This window comes from Choristoneura fumiferana, chromosome 23, assembly GCF_025370935.1.
Source record: "Choristoneura fumiferana chromosome 23, NRCan_CFum_1, whole genome shotgun sequence".
Taxonomy (NCBI): Eukaryota; Metazoa; Arthropoda; class Insecta; order Lepidoptera; family Tortricidae; genus Choristoneura; species Choristoneura fumiferana.
In genome coordinates, this window is record NC_133494.1 from 8955025 (window position 1) to 8965641 (window position 10617).

General features: G+C 48.9%; 1 pseudogene; it reads left to right on the forward strand.

Moving 5' to 3' along the window:
• Nucleotides 1–8325: 8325 nt before the first annotated feature.
• LOC141441296 (uncharacterized) lies at nucleotides 8326–10235 on the forward strand (annotated as a pseudogene).
• Nucleotides 10236–10617: the final 382 nt, after the last annotated feature.

A 10617-nucleotide genomic window follows, 5' to 3' on the forward strand; every position in this document is an offset into this window, starting at 1 on the left:
AAAGGCGTCGGCCCGAAGGCGGACGCCGCCCTCTTGTGGGCCCGCAGGCCCGTTGGCTGGCAGGGTTCACCCGGTGGCCCTCTGCTTTGCTCCCCCCGCCAAGCCAACACCTCCCCCCCGTCGGATATTGGCCGCCGGCTAGCAAATCCACCTAATGAATTTACTAGCCGTCGTTGCCCAGGATGCACCAGGCCCAGACGCTACACTTTCCTACCCCATGAGGCCAATGCCTCGGATAGTAGGAAGTTGTAACGCCCGAGCACGCGAGGAGGAATCCGACATTGCACCCCAGGAATCCGACATTGCACCCCGGAATCCGACATTGCACCCAACCTAACCTAACCTAACCTAACCTAACCTAACCTACCTAACCTACCTAACCTAACCTAACCTAACCTAACTAACCTAACCTTAACCTAACCTAACCTACCTAACCTAACCTAACCTAACCTAACCTAACCTAACCTACCTAACCTAACCTAACCTAACCTAACCTAACCTAACCTAACCTAACCTAACCTAACCTAACTAACCTAACCTAACCTAACTAACTAACCTAACCTAACCTAACCTAACCTAACCTAACCTACCTAACCTAACCTAACCTAACCTAACCTAACCTAACCTAACCTACTACCTAACCTAACCTAACCTAACGAGGGTGATAAAGGTGGAGAGGGTAAGGAAGGCAAGGACAGAAGGTCATAATCGATTGAAAACGAGAGAAGATAGGGACCGGATAAAGGAAAGGCTGAAGAGGGATGGAGTCGATCTTAGCGTTGAGGAGGTCGAAAACAAGGACCGTTGCTGGTTCTCAGGGGTGTGCTCGCAGTCAACACTGACGAGGACATTATGAAGCCCTGAGAAACCAGAATCGGAGTGTTTTTGGAGACCTCGACGCTGAGAACGATAGGATTAAGATTCGATACAGGAGGAGAACTCGGAATCCCACACCAACCATGTAGTGGTAAGCGTCTCACCGATTATCTGGCGTAGGATGCTGGACAAGGGTTTTGCGCACATTGACCTTCAGCGTGTTCGGGTCGAGGACCAGACCCCGCTCATGCAGTGCACTCGCTGCTTGGGTTTTGGCCACGGTAAAAATACTGCACTGAGCCTGTGGACTTATGCAGTCATTGCGGTGGCCCACACCTAAGAGGCGAGTGTGCTGACCATTTAGCTGATATACCCCCAAGCTGCAAGAACTGCACAAGGGGCGGATTTGGTGCACGCGGCGCACAATGCATTTAGCCACGATTGCCCTACGAGGAGAAGGTGGGATGAGATTGCGAGGGCAACCGTGGCTTACTGCTAAGGGCAGCCAGGTGGAAACAAGGCTTACAAAATGGCGCAAGCGAACCTCCGGCGGTCTAGACTGGCGACCGATGAGCTGATGATCGAGGCAGATAGGCGGAAAATTGCAGTCGCCCTAATCCAGGAGCCGTATGTGGGGTCGATCGGGGAGATGAGGGTCGCAGGGGCGTGAGATTTTTCAGAATACCAACGTGGCGGGGGGACTGTAAAGGCTGCAATAGCGTTTTTGATCAGGAGCTAGACGTGATACAGTACCCCACCTTACCACAAATAACATCGTCGTGGTAAGGATCCAGACTGGTGCCTGGAGGATTACTCTAGTCTCGGCTTACTTCGAGTGTCCCCGACATGACCACCCCATAGGCGAGGACCTGGATCGCCTAGCCCACATAGACCAGCAAATCGGTTCATCGGGTGGATAGTTGGGAGACGTAAACGCCAAAAGCATGTGGTGGGGTAGTCCAGTGACTGACTATAGGGGGAAGAGCTCGCCGGCTGTTTGGATGAGTTGAAGCTGACCATACTTAACCGAGGGAACGTGCCCACCTTCGATACCATCAGAGGGGGAAAAAGGTACCAAAGCTTTGTTGACCTCACGGCCTGCTCCTCGGACATTCTGGGTCTTATAGATGATTGGAGAGTGGAAGAAAATCTCACGAGCTCGGACCATAACGGTATAGTATTCAACATCAACTTACAAAGATCTAAAGGCACATCCATACACAGAACTACACGAAAATACAATACAAAAAAGGCTAATTGGGATGAGTTTCATGAGAAACTCAACCAATTACTCGCCGAAAATAGAATCACACTCACAGACATAGAACAGATACACGACACAACACGATTAGAAACAGTTACACAAAAACTAACAGAGTCCATAACACAAGCATGCACACACTCAATGCCAATCAAAAAATCTAAAGAAACACTTACTGTACCGTGGTGGTCCGAAGAACTCGAGGAGATGAAGCGAGAAGTCACTCGTAGGAGCGCAGGGTCCGATGGGCGGCCTCAATTCGAAGGTCCAAAGTCATTAATGAGTACCTGGAAATGAAGGCGAAGTACGAGTCAGAGACAGCTAAAGCGCAGATAGACAGCTGGAGGGAGTTCTGCGGGAAGCAGGACGGGGAGAGTGTCTGGGATGGCATTTATCGAGTCATAGGCCGAACGACGCGAAGGTGTGAGGATCTACCTTTAGTTAAGGATGGAGAGACCCTGGACGCTAAGGGATCCGTCAGACTACTGGCTGAGACGTTTACCCGGAGGATCTTAAAGTCAGCGACAATCAGCAGCATCGTGATACCCGATTGAGAGCCGAAACGGTTAACTCCGGGGGTCAAGTTGGTGCTTGGGACCCGCCGTTCACCATGGAGGAGCTCATGACGGCGATCGAATCTTTCAGCCCGAAAAGGCCCCGGGTGAGGACGGCTTCACTGCGGACATTTGCCTTCGTGTAGTGAAAGCCCATCCGGAGCTCCTGTTGCTGCTTTTCAACAAGTGCCTAGAATGCGAATATTCCCTGTAGCTTGGAAAAGAGCGGTAGTTATAGTCCTCCGAAAGCCTGGCAAGAGCGACTACACAGTCCCAAAATCTCACAGACCTATTGGCCTCTTGTCGATTTTGGGCAAACTTACGAGAAGCTGCTGGTGACTCGCCTCAAGTTTCACTTATTACCTAGGATGAGCCCCCGGCAGTATGGATTCATGCCACAGCGTAGCACTGAAGACTCCCTCTATAACCTTATGCAGTACATCCGCAATAAGTTAGATGAAAAGAAAATAGTTACTTTAATTTCATTGGATATAGAGGGAGCCTTTGATAGTGCATGGTGGCCAGCTATCAGAGTCCGGCTGGCGGAGGAAAATTGTCCACTGAACTTGAGGAGGGTCATCGACAGCTATCTCAGTGACAGGGAGGTCGTGGTTAGGTATGCGGGCGAACAACACACTAGATCCACAGGGAAAGGCTGTGTGCAGGGTTCCATAGGAGGCCCGATCCTATGGAACTTACTGTTGGACCCTCTCCTGAAGGATCTGGAAGACGGGGTTGTTATTGCCAGGCTTTCGCTGACGACGTGGTTTTGGCGTTCGATGGTAGTACGTCTCAAGAGATTGAAAGGCAGGCAAACCACGCTCTCAAACGTGTCTGGGCGTGGGGAGTCAAAAGCAAGCTTAAGTTTGCTCCCCAAAAAACCAATGCATTGCTTATAACTAACAAACTTAAGTATGACACCCCGCGCCTAGTCATGGGGGGGATAGAGGTTTGTTTTGCAGAAGAAATAAAACTACTAGGGGTGACCATCGACAGGAAACTAACATTCAATAGTCACATTAGTAATGTTTGTCGGAAAGCTACGGGGATATATAAGCAGCTGGCGAGGGCGGCAAGGGTAAGCTGGGGACTTCATCCCGAGGTTGTAAGAACCATTTACGTGGCCACCATCGAGCCAGTGATTTTGTATGCGGCGAGCGTTTGGGCACCGGCTGCAAGTAAACTAATGTCTAGGAGGAAATTTGAGGTGCTGCAGCGCGGCATCGCGCAAAAACAGTGTGGTGCCTACCGCACCGTCTCCTTAAACGCTGCAATGTTGTTGACGGGGATGCTCCCTCTCGACCTCCGAGTTTGTGAGGTGGCCTCATTGTATGAGGCCAAGAAGGGTGTAAACTTGTTGCAACTAGCCGGCAGGGAGGTGGAGCGGAGGGCATCGGCGCTGGGTGCGCCCCATCCTGCAGAGCTCATGAACATCGGGTTCGGTATTCTTGGCGACCAGGAGGATCTGGATAATAACAAGAACTACCACACCCGAATTTATACCGACGGGAGCAGGATTGATGGCAGGGTCGGCGCCGCGTTGTCAGTATGGCAGGGCGATGCTGAGACTAAGGCCGTCAAGCTTGCTCTCGCCAACTACTGCACGGTGTACCAAGCCGAGCTCCTGGCGTTGCGCGAGGCCACGGGTGTCGCTCTGAAAAGTGGGGGGTCTTCTTTTGGGGTCTATAGTGACTCTAGGGCGGCTCTGCAGACTATATCGAACCATCGTTGCTTCCACCCGCTGGCCGTTACAGCAAGGGAGAACATAAAATCTATCTCCCTCCAGGGCAAGGAAATTTCCTTTTTCTGGATTAAGGCCCATGCGGGTTTGGATGGCAACGAGAGGGCCGACCAGCTAGCCAAAGAAGCCGCTGTAGCATCCAAGAAAAGACCAAACTATGATCTTTGTCCGGTATCACACATCAAGAGAATCCTTCGAAAGGATTCCCTTGATGTGTGGAACCGGAGGTATGTGGAAGGTACGACCGCGTCGACCACGAAGCTATTCTTCCCCAATGCGGTGGAAGCGTACGGAGTGGTCCGAAAGATGGTCCCGCGCGGCATTATTACCCAGGTAATGACCGGGCATGGTGGATTCTCCGAGTACTTAAATCGCTTTAAGTGCAAGGAGAATCCATCATGCTCCTGCGAACCAGGGGTGCCCGAGACGATTGCCCACCTGCTTCTTGAATGTCCCCAGTATGGAGTGCAGAGGTTTGACCTGGAAAATAAAATAGACATAAAACTAACTAAAGACAATATAAGAGACATAATGATGGGAAAAAATAGAGAAAGATTTATAAAATATTGTATAGAAGTAGCAAGCAAAACCATTGTTAAAATAAAAATAGATAAGAAAAAGTATGTTTAATGATATACTGAGTATATTAGTAATAAGCATGCAAAATATATAGAGTATAAATAAAATAATACTAAATGTAAGAGAGTAAGAAAATTGTAAGCAAGTAAAATAAGTACCAAACAAAAATGTGTCCGACAAAAGTTTACAAATGTTGACACCCTAAAAACTGTAATACATTATAGATATAAGATAGTTAAGTTAAAATTGTAAGAATGTAGAATTGTTGGGAATTATAAATAAAGAACACCCGGGACCCTCTCCCCTCCTATTGTTGAAAGAGCAAGAAAATAGTAAAGCATGGTAACAGAGGACAGCTAGAGAGATACGATAGTATGTAAAAGAGGAAGGAAAGGAATGTAAGATGAAATATAACAATAAGTTAAGTAAAAATTAGATAGATAGAATAGCTAATAATGATAGTAAGAATGAGGAAGAAAGATAGAAAGAAAAGGAATGCAGCATGAAAGTGCGAGAAGGATAAGTGATAGAACTGGAGTGAAACGGTATTGTAAACATAGGCTCCGATCATGTTGGAGGTAGTCAGAAAAAAAAAAAAAAAAAAAAAAAAAAAAAAAAAAAAAAAAAAAAAAAAAAAAACCTAACCTAACCTAACCTAACCTAACCTAACCTAACCTAACACAAAAATGGAAGAACTAAGGGAAACTCTAAACTTTGCGCTGGAGAAGCTGGCCGACAGGACTTATGCCAGTGTAGCCGCGGGTCACGCCGGCCACTCTGGAAACCCTACTTTGGAGAGAGGAACTCTCCACTCCGTATGTGTCACCTCTACAAATGAGACGGCGACCGGAGAGGAGGTTCTAAGCAAGATCCGGGAAGTAGTGGATGCGAAGGAAGGGTGGATTAGGGTGGAAAGGGTGAGAAAGGCGAGAGACCGCAAGGTTATTATTGGCCTAAAGACGAAAGAAGACAGGGAAAAGATTAAGGAAAGGATTAAAAGAAAGGAGTCGATCTCAGCGTGGAGGAGGTCGAGAACAAGGACCCATTGCTGGTGCTCAGGAGTGTGCTCGCGGTTAACACTGACGAGGACATCATAAAAGCCCTGAGGAACCAAAACAGGAGTGTTTTTGGCGACCTCGACACTGAGAACGACAGGATAAAGGTACGCTACCGGAGAGGACGCGGAATCCCCACACCAGTCATGTAGTCGTCAGCGTATCGCCCATCATCTGGCAGCGAATGCTGGACAAGGGTTACGCACATGTGGATCTTCAGCGTATCCGGGTCGAAGATCAGACCCCACTGATACAGTGCACCCGCTGCTTGGGTTTTGGGCACGGCAAAAAGTACTGCACAGAGTTAGTGGACCTGTGTAGTCATTGCGGTGGCCCACACCTAAGGAGTGGGTGCGCCGACTGCTTGGCTGACGTACCCCCGAGCTGCAAAAACTGCACAAGGGAAGGTCTGGAACGAGCTGCCCACAACGCATTTAGCCACGATTGCCCTACGAGGAAGAGATGGACGAAATAGCGAGGGCAACCGTGGCTTACTGCTAAGGGCAGCCAGAAGGAATACAGATATATAATCGCGCAAGCGAACCTCCAGCGATCCAGACTGGCGACCGATGAGCTGATGATCGAGGCGGAAAGGCGCAGAGTAGCAGTCGCACTCATTCAGGAGCCGTACGTGGGATCCATCGGGGAAATGAGGAGTCGCAGAGGGGTGAGGATTTTCCAGAACACCAGTCTGGGCGGGGGAACTGTAAAAGCCGCTATAGCGGTCTTTGACCCCAACTTAGACGTGATACAGTTCCCCAAGCTTACCACCAATAACATCGTGGTGGTAAGGATTCAGACTGGTGCCTGGAAGATCAATCTACTTTGAATGCCCCCAGCATGATTACCCTATCGATGCGGACCTGGATCGCCTGGCCCACATAAGCCAGCAAATCGGCTCGTCAGGATGGATTGTTGGAGGTGACGTTAACGCGAAAAGTGCGTGGTGGGGTAGTCCCACGAATGATCGTAGGGGAGAGGAACTCGCCGGCTGTCTCGACGAGCTGGATCTGGCCATACTGAACCAGGGAAAGGTACCAACATTCGATACCATCAGGGGGGGGAAACGGTACCAGAGCTTTGTCGACATCACGGCTTGCACATCGAATATCCTGGGCTTCGTTGACAGGTGGAATGTAGTGGAGAATCTCACGAGTTCGGATCATAGTGGCATGGTATTTAACTTAAACCTGAAAAGATCCAAAGGCGCTGGCATATCTAGGACAACAAGGAAGTACAACACCAAAAGGCTAATTGGGATGAGTTTAATGAGAAACTCGCCCAATTATTCATAGAAAATCAAATCACAATAGCAGATATTAAACAGATAAACAGCACAAAACAATTGGAACAACTTACACACAAAATTATACAGTCCATAGATATTGCCTGCAAACAGTCCATGCCAACTAAGAAAAATAAGGAAGTACTTACCGTGCCATGGTGGTCCGAAAAACTTGCGGAGATGAAGAGAGAGGTGACCCGTAGAAAGCGCAGGATTCGTTGTGCAGCCCCAGTCCGAAAGTCCAAAGTTATTCAAGAGTACCTGGAACAGAAAAACGCGTATGAGTCGGAGGCAGCGAAGGCTCAGATAGACAGCTGGCGGGAGTTCTGCGGGAAGCAGGATAGGGAGAGCATGTGGGACGGGATATACAGGGTCATAGGCAGAACAGCAAGGAGAAGCGAAGATCTACCGCTGATAAAGGACGGGGTGACCCTGGACGCGAAGGGCTCCGTTCAATTACTGGCTGAGACGTTTTACCCGGAGGACCTCGATACCAACGACAACCAGCGGCACCGTGAACCCGAAGGAGAGCCGAAGAGGTGAACGCCGGGGGACAAGTTGGTGCTTGCGACCCGCCGTTTACCATGGAGGAGCTCATGAGGGCGATCGAGTCCTTTAGTCCGAAGAAGGCCCCGGGAGAAGACGGTTTCACAGCGGACATCTGTCTTCGCGTTGTGAAGGCCCACCCAGAAACAATGCTGCAGTTTTTCAATAAATGCCTCGAGTGTGAGTATTTCCCAGCAGCTTGGAAGAGAGCTGTTGTCATAATTCTGCGGAAGCCTGGCAAGAGCGACTACACCATTCCCAAATCCCATAGACCGATCGGCCTCCTGTCAATTATGGGCAAAACTTACGAGAAGCTGTTGGTGACCCGACTCAAGTATCACATATTGCCAAGGATGAGCCCCCGCCAGTACGGGTTCATGCCGCAGCGCAGCACCGAAGACTCCCTCTATAGCCTTATGCAGTACATCCGCAATAAGTTGAAACAAAAGAAAATGATCACTTTGATTTCACTAGATATAGAAGGAGCCTTCGATAGCGCATGGTGGCCCGAAATCCGAGTCCGACTGGCGGAGGAGAACTGTCCGCTGAACTTGAGAAGGGTCATCGACAGCTATCTTAGTGACAGAGAGGTCGTGGTTAGGTATGCGGGAGAACAACACACAAGATCCACAAGAAAGGGTTGTGTCCAAGGTTCCATAGGAGGCCCAATTCTATGGAACTTATTGTTGGACCCCCTCTTGAAGGATCTTGCAAATGGGGGTAGCTACTGCCAGGCCTTCGCAGATGACGTGGTCATGGCGTTTGACGGAAGCACAGCACAGGAGATTGAAGGGCAGGCTAACCCCGCTCTCGAGCGTGTCCGGGCGTGGGGAGTCAAGAGCAAACTTAAGTTTGCTCCACATAAAACAAATGCGTTGCTTATTACAAACAAGCTTAAGTACGACACCCGCGCCTCGTCATGGGAGGGATAGAGGTTGGTTTTGCGGAGGAAGTGAAACTCCTAGGTGTGACCATAGACAATAAGCTAACATTCAACAGCCATATAACCAATGTTTGCAGGAAAGCTGCGGGGATATACAAGCAACTGACAAAGGCGGCAAAAGTTAGCTGGGGACTTCATCCCGAAGTTGTCAAAACGATTTACGTGGCAACCATAGAGCCAGTGATACTGTATGCCGCGAGCGTATGGGCACCGGCTGCAGAGAAGCTGACGACGCGAAAGAAGTTTGAGGTCATACAGAGAGGCATAGCGCAAAAACAGTGCGGGGCCTACCGCACTGTCTCCCTCAACGCCGCGTTGCTGCTAGCGGGGATGCTCCCACTAGACCTCCGAGTCCGTGAGGCAGCTTTACTTTATGAAGCCAAGAGGGGAGCAAACCTGCCGCAGCTTGGCGACAGGGAGATTGAGCGGAGAGGGTCCGCGCTGGAGACACCACATCCAGCGGAGCAAACCAGCATCGAGTTTGGGATCCTGGCCGATCAGGATGCCCTAAACAAGAACGAGCAATACACAACTAGGATATACACCGACGGGAGCAAGATTGGTGGCAGGGTCGGCGCCGCATTATCTATTTGGCAAGGCGACGCCGAGACTAGGGCCGTCAAGCTTGCGCTCTCGGACTACTGTAGCGTGTATCAGGCCGAGCTCCTAGCCTTACAAGAGGCTACAAGTGTGGCTCTGAACAGTGCGGGGTCTTCTTTTGGGGTCTATAGCGACTCTAGGGCGGCTCTGCAAACCATTTCGAACCATCGTTGCCTCCACCCGCTCGCCATAGCCACAAGAGAGAACTTAACATCAATCTCCCTCCAAGGCAAGGAACTTTCCTTGTTTTGGATAAAGGCACACGCGGGATTGGATGGCAACGAGAGGGCCGACCAGCTAGCCAAAGAAGCCGCTGTAGCATCCAAAAGAAGACCAAACTATGATCTTTGTCCGGTATCACACATCAAGAGAATCCTTCGAAAGGATTCCCTTGATGTGTGGAACCGGAGGTATGTGGAAGGTACGACCGCGTCGACCACGAAGCTATTCTTCCCCAATGTGGTGGAAGCGTACGGAGTGGTCCGAAAGATGGTCCCGCGCGGCATTATTACCCAGATATTGACCGGGCATGGTGGATTCTCCGAGTACTTAAATCGCTTTAAGTGCAAGGAGAATCCATCATGCTCCTGCGAACCAGGGGTGCCCGAGACAATTGCCCACCTGCTCCTTGAATGTCCCCAGTATGGAGTGCAGAGGTTTGACCTGGAAAATAAAATAGACATTAAACTAACTAAAGACAATATAAGAGACATAATGATGGGAAAAAATAGAGAAAGATTTATAAAATATTGTATAGAAGTAGCAAGCAAAACCATTGTTAAAAATAAAAATAGATAAGAAAAAGTATGTTTAAATGATATACTGAGTATATTAGTAATAAGCATGCAAAATATATAGAGTATAAATAAAATAATACTAAATGTAAGAGTAAGTAAGAAAATTGTAAGCAAGTAAAATAAGTACCAAACAAAAATGTGTCCCGAAAAAGTGTTTACAAATGTTGACACCCTAAAAACTGTAATACATTATAGATATAAGATAGTTAAGTTAAAATTGTAAGAATGTAGAATTGTTGGAAATTATAAATAAAGAACACCCGGGGGACCCTCTCCCCTCCTTTTGTTGAAAGAGCAAGAAAATAGTAAAGCATGGTAACAGAGGACAGCTAGAGAGATACGATAGTATTAGGAATAAAGAAGACTGGCAACACTGTGACTTTGATTTAATAGACAGCTAGTTGACTTCCGCCGCTATGACATCCGTTTTGTGAGCGCTG